Source organism: Halichoerus grypus, chromosome 7 (assembly GCF_964656455.1).
Source record: "Halichoerus grypus chromosome 7, mHalGry1.hap1.1, whole genome shotgun sequence".
NCBI lineage: Eukaryota > Metazoa > Chordata > Mammalia > Carnivora > Phocidae > Halichoerus > Halichoerus grypus.
The window spans coordinates 38,519,238-38,528,499 of NC_135718.1; positions in this window are offsets into that span (position 1 = coordinate 38,519,238).

Sequence of the window (9,262 nt, forward strand, 5' to 3'; positions counted from 1 at the left end):
GAGAGGGAATGACCACACCATCCCATGGCTGACCAGCTCCTATTTCCTAAATTATTTATTTTAGCTCCAGCCCCTCAGATGCATTATACATATTTATGGTTGGTTCCTATCCTAAAGCTGTTACCACAGATACATGTGTATATCAGTGGAAGGGAGCACTTATTGCTTCTTACTTCTTGCTTCATACTTTTGTAATTTCTTCCAAAATTCAAGTCATTTATTTATCTACTTCATATTACTAATGAAAATAAACGAATTAAACATTTTTACTCATTGAATTGTGTTGTCAACTATAAGGTTATCTTCTGATTGATAATCTATTTTAAAACCAACATTTCCATTATCTCAATCCTTAAAACTTGTGTACTTTTTCCAAATATTTGGCAGCTAGAATGTATCTACTTATTCTTCAAAAGAAACATTTCTAAAATTATTAAGACAATTTTTTATTTTGTTTCTCTTTAGGCAAACCCTGAGGTTAGATAATAATCATATGTATTTTATGAAACACACTGTACACCATGAATAGATCCTATTTGGCCTGCATGGTCCCATTACAAAGTTCAGAATTCATCTCATTGACAATGAGGAAATATCAAACATGTCCTAAAAAAATCACAGATGATTGGCTGTATACATGGTATAAAAAAGAGTTTGGAAGAGGAGGAGCAAGATGGTGGAGGAGTAGGAGACCTAAATTTTATCTGGTCCCAGGAATTCAGCTGGATAGGGATCAAACCATTCTGAACACCTACGAACTCAACAGGAGATTGAAGGAAAGAATAGCAGCAACTCTCTGAACAGAAAAGCGACCACTTTCTGGAAGGTAGGATGTGCGGAGAAGTGAATCCAAGGCGATATTCGGGAAGATAAACGGTGGGGGAGAGGGCCTCCGACGGCCACTTCTGGCAAGTGATAGAGCAGCAGAGCACAAAATTGGAACTTTTAGAAGTCAGCTCTGCTGAGGCACGTCACCCTAGTGGCTAAGCAGGGGGTGGAACCCTCTCTGGGACTGTGTGGTCTCAGGACCCTCAGGGTCACAGAAAGACCGGGGGCGCCCAGGTATCAGAGCACAGAAGCTGGCTGCAGAGACGGAGCCGAGGAGTGGGCTCTCAGCTCAGGGTTGCCATAAACCGTGATCTGCGGCACAGTCGGGCCACTGCGCTTCCAGCAGGGACCCAACAAGCGACAGATCGGGGGAGACTCCCCTTCCTCCCCCGGGAGGAGTGGCGCAGGAGTGCGCCGCAGGGATCTGCTGGGTTTGGAGACTCCACACGGGGTTGGGTGCCAGAGATAGAAACACTCAGTCACAGGCCGGGTGAGCACGGAGTGTGGCCGGAGACCGGGGAGACGGGAGTGACTGACTGCTTTTCTCTGGGGGTGCACTGAGGAGTGGGGCCCCGAGTTCTTGGCTCCTCTGGGGTGGAGATTGGGAGGCCGCCATTTCACTCTTGTCCTCCAAAGCTGTACGGAAAGCTTGCAGGGAACAAAAGTTCCCGAGAGCAAACCCGAGCAGATTACTTAGCCCGGACCTGGCAAGGGTGGGGCAATTCCGCCTCCAGCAAAGACATTTGGGAACCATGGCAACAGGCCCCTCCCCCAGAAGATCAGCAAGAACAGCCAGCCAAGACCAAGTTTACCGATCAATGAGAACGGCAGAACTCCAGCGCCAGGGGAATAATGCACATAGAATCCATGGCTTTTTTACCATGATTCTTTAGTCTTCAAAGTTAATTTTTTTAATTTTCTTTTTTTTCTTTTTCTTTTTTTTTTTTGAATTTTTCTTTTTCCCTTTTTCAACCAACATCTTATCAATCCCTTTTTTAAAAAAATCTTTTTTATTTTTCATTTTTAGAGTCATATTCTATCGCTTCAGAGTAGTTAACCTTATTTTTGGTATATATATACAAGTTGTATTCTCTTTAATTTGGGATACAGTTTCTTCTAACAGACCAAAACATACTGTAAATCTCTAGTGTATGGCTTTGTTCTAGTCTCCTGCCTGATCACATTCTCTCCCCCCTTTTTTTAAAATCCTCTTCTTTCTTTGTTCAACCAACTTCTTATCAATTCCTTTTATGAAATATCTTATAATTTTCATCTTTACAGTCATATTCTATCCCTTCATCGCATTTACCCTTATTTTTGTACATATATAAGTTTTTCTTTCTTTCAAATTTTGGGAGGCACTTGCTTCTAACAGACCAAAATATGCCCAAAATCTAGTGAGTGGCACCGATCAATGCACCAGCCTGATCATATTTGATCATATTCTGTTTTTTTTTTCTTTTTTCTTTCTTTCCCTTTCTTTTCCCCCAGTTTCAGGTCTCTTCTGATTTGTTTAGTGTATATTTTTCTGGGGTCGTTGTGACCCTGTTACACTTTGTTCTCTCATTCATCTATTCTCCTCTGGACAAAATGACAAGACAGAAAAAATCACCTCAAAAAAAAAAAAAAAAAAACCAAGAGGCAGTACCGGCTGCCAGGGACCTAATCAATACAGACATTAGTAAGATGTCAGAACTAGAGTTCAGAATGACGATTTTAAAGATACTAGCTGGGCTTGAAAAAAGCATGGAAGATATTAGAGAAACCTTTTCTGGAGAAATAAAAGAACTAAAATCTAACCAAGTTGAATCAAAAAGGCTATTAATGAGGTGCATTCAAAAATGGAGGCTCTAACTGCTAGGATAAATGAGGCAGAAGAGGGAATTTGTGATATAGAAGACCAAATGATGGAAAATAAAGAAGCTGAGAAAAAGAGAGATAAACAACTACTGGATCACGAGGGCAGAATTCGAGAGATAAATGATACCATAAGACAAAACAATATTAGAATAATTGGGATCCCAGAAAAAGAAGAAAGAGAGAGGGGCAGAAGGTATATTGGAGCAAATTATAGCAGAGAACGTCCCTAATTTGGGGTAATTTGGGGAAGGAAACAGGCATCAAAATCCAGGAGGCACAGAGAACCCCCCTCAAATTCAATAAAAATAGGTCAACACCCCAACATTTAATAGTAAAACTTAAAAGTCTCAGAGACAAAGAGAAAATCCTGAAAGCAGCTTGGGACAAGTACTCTGTAATCTACAATGGTAAAAACATTAGACTGGCAACAGACCTATCCACAGAGACCTGGCAGGCCAGAAAGGACTGGCATGATATATTCAGAGCACTAAATGAGAAAAATATACAGCCAAGAATACTATATCCAGCTAGGGTGTCACTGAAAATAGAAGGACAGATAAAAATCTTCCAGGACAAAATAAAACTAAAGGAATTTGCAAACACAAAACCAGCCCTATAAGAAATATTGAAAGGGGTCCTCTAACCAAAGAGAGACCCTGAAAGTAACATCGACCAGAAAGGAACACAGACAATATATAGTAACAGTCACCTTACAGGCAATACAATGGCACTAAAGTCATATCTTTCAATAGTTACCCTGAATGTAAATGGGCTAAATGCCCCAGTCAAAAGACACAGGCTATCAGATCGGATAAAAAAAACAAGACCCATCGATATGCTGTCTGCAAGACACTCATTTTAGACCCAAAGGCACCTCCAGATTGAAAGTGAGGGGGTGGAAAACCATTTACCATGCTAATGTACACCAAAAGAAAGCTGGGGTGGCAATCCTTATGTCAGACAAATTAGATTTTAGGGCGCCTGGGTGGCTCAGTCGTTAAGCGTCTGCCTTCGGCTCAGGTCATGATCCCGGAGTCCCGGGATCGAGTTCCGCATCGGGCTCCCTGCTCAGCGGGAGGCCTGCTTCTCCCTCTCCCACTCCCCCTGCTTGTGTTCCTGCTCTCGCTGTGTCTCTCTCTGTCAAATAAATAAAATCTTAAAAAAAAAAAAAAAAAAAATTAGATTTTAAACCAAAGACTATAATAAGAGATGAGGAAGGACACTATATCCTACTTAAAGGGTCTATCCAACAAGAAGATCTAACAATTGTAAATATCTATGCCCCTAACATGGGAGCAGCCAATTATATAAGCCAATTAATAACAAAAGCAAAGAAACACATCGACAACAATACAATAATAGTGGGGGACTTGAACACCCCCCTCACTGAAATGGACAGATCATCTAAGCAAAAGATCAACAAGGAAATAAAGGCTTTAAATGACACACTGGACCAAATGGACTTCACAGATATATTCAGAACATTCCATCCCAAAGCAACAGAATACACATTCTTCTCTAGTGCCCATGGAACATTCTACAGAATAGATCACATCCTAGGTCACAAATCAGGTCTCAACCGGTACCAAAAGATTGGGATCATTCCCTGCCTATTTTCAGACCACAATGCTTTGAAACTAGAACTCAATCACACAGGAAAGTCGGAAAGAACTCAAATACATGGAGGCTAAAGAGCATCCTCCTAAAGAATGAATGGGTCAAGCAAGAAATTAAAGAAGAATTTTAAAAATTCATGGAAACAAATGAAAATGAAAACACAACTGTAGCGAAATAAGTCAAAGAGAGAAAGACATGTATCATATGACCTCACTGATATGAGGAATTCTTAATCTCAGGAAACAAACTGAGGGTTGCTGGAGTGGGGGGTGGGGTGGGAGGGATGGGTGACTGGGTGATGGACACTGGGGAGGGTATGTGCTCTGGTAAGCGCTGTGAATTGTGCAAGACTGTTGAATCTCAGATCTGTACCTCTGAAACAAATAATGCAATATATGTTAAGAAAAAAAAAGAAGAAGAAGAATGTAGCAGGAGGGGAAGAATGAAGGGGGGGAAATCGGAGGGGGAGAAGAACCATGAGAGACGATGGACTCTGAAAAACAAACTGAGGGTTCTAGAGGGGAGGGGGGTGGGAGGATGGGTTAGCCTGGTGATGGGTATTGAGGAGGGCACGTTCTGCATGGAGCACTGGGTGTTATGCACAAACAATGAATCATGGAACACTATATCTAAAACTAATGATGTAATGTATGGGGATTAACATAACAATAAAAAATTAAAAAAAAAAAAAAAAAAGAAAACACAACTGTTCAAAATCTTTGGGATGCAGCAAAGGCAGACCTAAGAGGAAAGTATATAGCAATACAAGCCTTTCTTAAGAAACAAGAAAGGTCTCAAATACACAACCTAACCCTACACCCAAAGAGCTGGAGAAAGAACAGCAAATAAAGCCTAAACCCAGCAGGAGAAGAGAAATAGTAAAGATCAGAGCAGAAATCAATGAAATAGAAACCAAAGAACAGTAGAACAGATCAGCAAAACTAGGAGCTGGTTCTTTGAAAGAATTAATAAGATTGATAAACCCCTGGCCAGACTTATCAAAAAGAAAAGAGAAATGACCCAAATAAGTAAAATCATGAATGGAAGAGCAGAGATCACAACCAACACCAAAGAAATACAAACAATTATAAGAACATATTATGAGCAACTCTATGCCAGTAAATTAGATAATCTGGAAGAAATGGATGCATTCCTAGAGATGTATCAACTACCAAAACTAAACCAGGAAGAAATAGAAAACCTGAACAGGCCCATAACCATGAAGGAAATTGAAGCAGTCATCAAAAATCTCCCAACAAACAAGAGTCCAGGGCCAGATGGCTTCCCAGGGGAATTCTACCAAACATTTCAAGAAGAATTAATACCTATTCTTCTGAAACTGTTCCAAAAAATAGAAATGGAAGGAAAACTTCCAAACTCGTTTTATGAGGCCATCATTACCTTAATCCCCAAACCAGACAAAGACCCCATCAAAAAGGAGAATTACAAACCAATATCCTTGATGAACATGGATGCAAAAGTTCTCACGAAAATACTAGCCAATAGGATACAACAGTACATTAAAAGGATTATTCACCGCGACCAAGTGGGATTTATCCCTGGGCTGCAAGGTTGGTTCAACATCTACAAATCAATCAATGTGATACAATACATTAATCAAAGAAAGAACAAGAACCATATGATCCTCTCAATAAATGCAGAAAAAGCATTTGACAAAGTACAGCATCCTTTCTTGATCAAAACTCTTCAGAGTATAGGCATAGAGGGTACATACCTCAATGTCATAAAAGCCATCTATGAAAAACCCACAGCGAATATCATTCTCAATGGGAAAAAACTGAGAGCTTTCCCCCTAAGGTCAGCAACACGGCAGGGATGTCCACTCTCACCACTGCTATTCAACATAGTATTAGAAGTCCTAGCCATAGCAATCAGACAACAAAAGGAAATAAAAGGCATCCAAATCGGCAAAGAAGAAGTCAAACTCTCACTCTTTGCAGATGATATGATACTTTATGTGGAAAACCCAAAAGACTCCACCCCAAAACTGCTAGAACTCATATAGGAATTCAGTAAAGTGGCAGGATATACAATCAATGCACAGAAATCAGTGGCATTCCTATACACCAACAACAAGACAGAAGAAAGAGAAATTAAGGAATCGATCCCATTTACAATTGCACCCAAAACCATAAGATACCTACGAATAAATCTAACCAAAGAGGCAAAGAACCTGTACTCAGAAAACTATAGAATACTCATGAAAGAAATTGAGGAAGACACAAAGAAATGGAAAAACGTTCCATGCTCATGGATTGGAAGAACAAATATTGTGAAGATGTCAATGCTACCTAGAGCAATCTACACATTCAATGCAATTCCTATCAAAATACCATCAGCTTTTTTCAAAGAAATGGAAGAAATAATCCTAAAATTTGTATGGAACCAGAAAAGACCCCGAATAGCCAGTGGAATGTTGAAAAAGAAAAGCAAAGCTGGTGGCATCACAATTCCGGACTTCAAGTTCTATTACAAAGCTGTCATCATCAAGACAGTACGGTACTGGCACAAAAACAGACACATAGATCAATGGAACAGAATAGACAGCCCAGAAATGGACCCACAACTCTATGGTCAACTAATCTTCCACAAAGCAGGAAAGAATGTCCAATGGAAAAAAGACAGTCTCCTCAACAAATGGTGCTGGGAAAATTGGACAGCCACATGCAGAAGACTGAAACTGGACCATTTCCTTACACCACACACAAAAACAGACTCAAAATGGATGAAAGACCTCAATGTGAGAAAAGAGTCCATCAAAATCCTAAAGGAGAACACAGGTAGCAACCTCTTCAACCTCAGCCACAGCAACTTCTTCCTAGAAACATCGCCAAAGGCAAGGGAAGCAACGGCAAAAATGAACTATTGGGACTTCATCAAGATAAAAAGCTTTTGCACAGCAAAAGAAACAGTCAACAAAACCAAAAGACAAATGACAGAATGGGAGAAGATATTTGCAAATGACGTATCAGAAAAGGGCTCGTATCCAAAATCTATAAAGGACGTATCAAACTCAACACCCAAAGAACAAATGACCCAATCAAGAAATGGGCAGAAGAGGGGCGCCTGGGTGGCTCAGTCGTTAAGCGGCTGCCTTCGGCTCAGGTCATGATCCCAGGGCCCTGGGATCGAGCCCCGCATCGGGCTCCCTGCTCCGCGGGAAGCCTGCTTCTCCCTCTCCCACTCCCACTGCTTGTGTTCCCTCTCTCGTGTCTCTCTGTCAAATAAATAAATAAAATCTTTAAAAAAAAAAAATGGGCAGAAGATATGAACAGACATTTTTCTAAAGAAGACATCCAAATGGCCAACAGACACATGAAAAAGTGCTCAACATTGCTCGGCATCAGGGAAATCCAAATCAAAACCTCAATGAGATACCACCTCACACCAGTCAGAATGGCTAAAATTAACAAGTTAGGAAATGACAGATGTTGGTGGGGATGCAGAGAAAGGGGAACCCTCCTACACTGTTGGTGGGAATGCAAGCTGGTGCAGCCACTCTGGAAAACAGTATGGAGGTTCCTCAAAAAGTTGAAAATAGAGCATCATACAACCCAGCAATTACACTACTGGGTATTTACCCCAAAGATACAAATGTAGGGATCCAAAGGGGTACGTGCACCCCGATGTTTATAGCAGCAATGTCCACAATAGCCAAACTATGGAAAGAGCCAAGATGTCCATCAACAGATGAATGGATAAAGAAGAAGTGGTATATATCTACAATGGAATATTATGCAGCCATCAAAAGGAATGAAAGCTTGCCATTTGCAATGATGTGGATGGAACTGGACTCAACTAATTCCCCCTCCCCCAGCCCCTGACAACTACCATTCTACACTCTGCTTCCATGTATTATGCTGAGCGAAATAAGTCAATCAGAGAAAGATGTGTATCATAGGACCTCACTGATATGAGGAATTCTTAATCTAGGAAACAAACTGAGGGTTGCTGGAGTGGTGGGGGGTTGAAGGGATGGGATGGCTGGGTGATAGACATTGGAGAGGGTATGTGCTATGGTGAGCGCTGTGAATTGTGTAAGACTGTTGAATCACAGACCTGTACCTCTGAAACAAATAATACATTATATGTTTAAAAAAAAAAAAAAAAAGACAGCAGGAAGGGAAAAATGAAGGGGGGGAAATCAGAGGGGGAGACGAACCATGAGAGACTACAGACTCTGAGAAACAAACTGAGAGTTCTGGGGGGGGGGCAGGGGGATGGGTTAGCCTGGTGATGGGTATTAAAGAGGGCACGTACTGAGTGGAGCACTGGGTGTTATACGCAAACAATGAATCATGGAACACTACATCAAAAACTAATGATGTAATGTATGGTGATTAACATAATAAAATAAAATTTTAAAAAGAAGAGTGGAAAAGCCAAGATCAGAGTAGGAAAGTAGGTATAGACAGTGTTACAGGAATTGGAAGAAAGAGAATAATAGTTTAGGGAGGTGGCAGTGGGAATGGAATGCAAATGAACCGAGTAGACTCTGAATCATTTGCACTGGACAAGCCTGGTGCTGCCTTCAACTAACTGGTCAACTTCCAAAAACACTTAAGTCACCTTCTCCATAAAATATGGAGACTGAGCCAGATAATCTCTAGGATCCATTTGAAAATACCCATGGACATAGCAACAAGATGCTGCATGAACATGGAAATAATTGTCTACCCCAAAAGTTGAATTATGCAAGAGTGTTGTGAAGTGGTCGAAGTTCAGGAATGTAGAGAATAAATCAAAGAATTGTGGTCAAAGTACTGAAAAGAATGTGAGCCTCCCCAAGGTTTTAGTCAGAATTTGATAATAATTTATTATACTTAAACTAGATAAATGCACTTTATATTACTTTGAGATAGACTATGATTGAAGAGTTTGACAAACACAAAAATGAACACCAGAAATCTAATACTTAGTCTATAAATCCAGGATG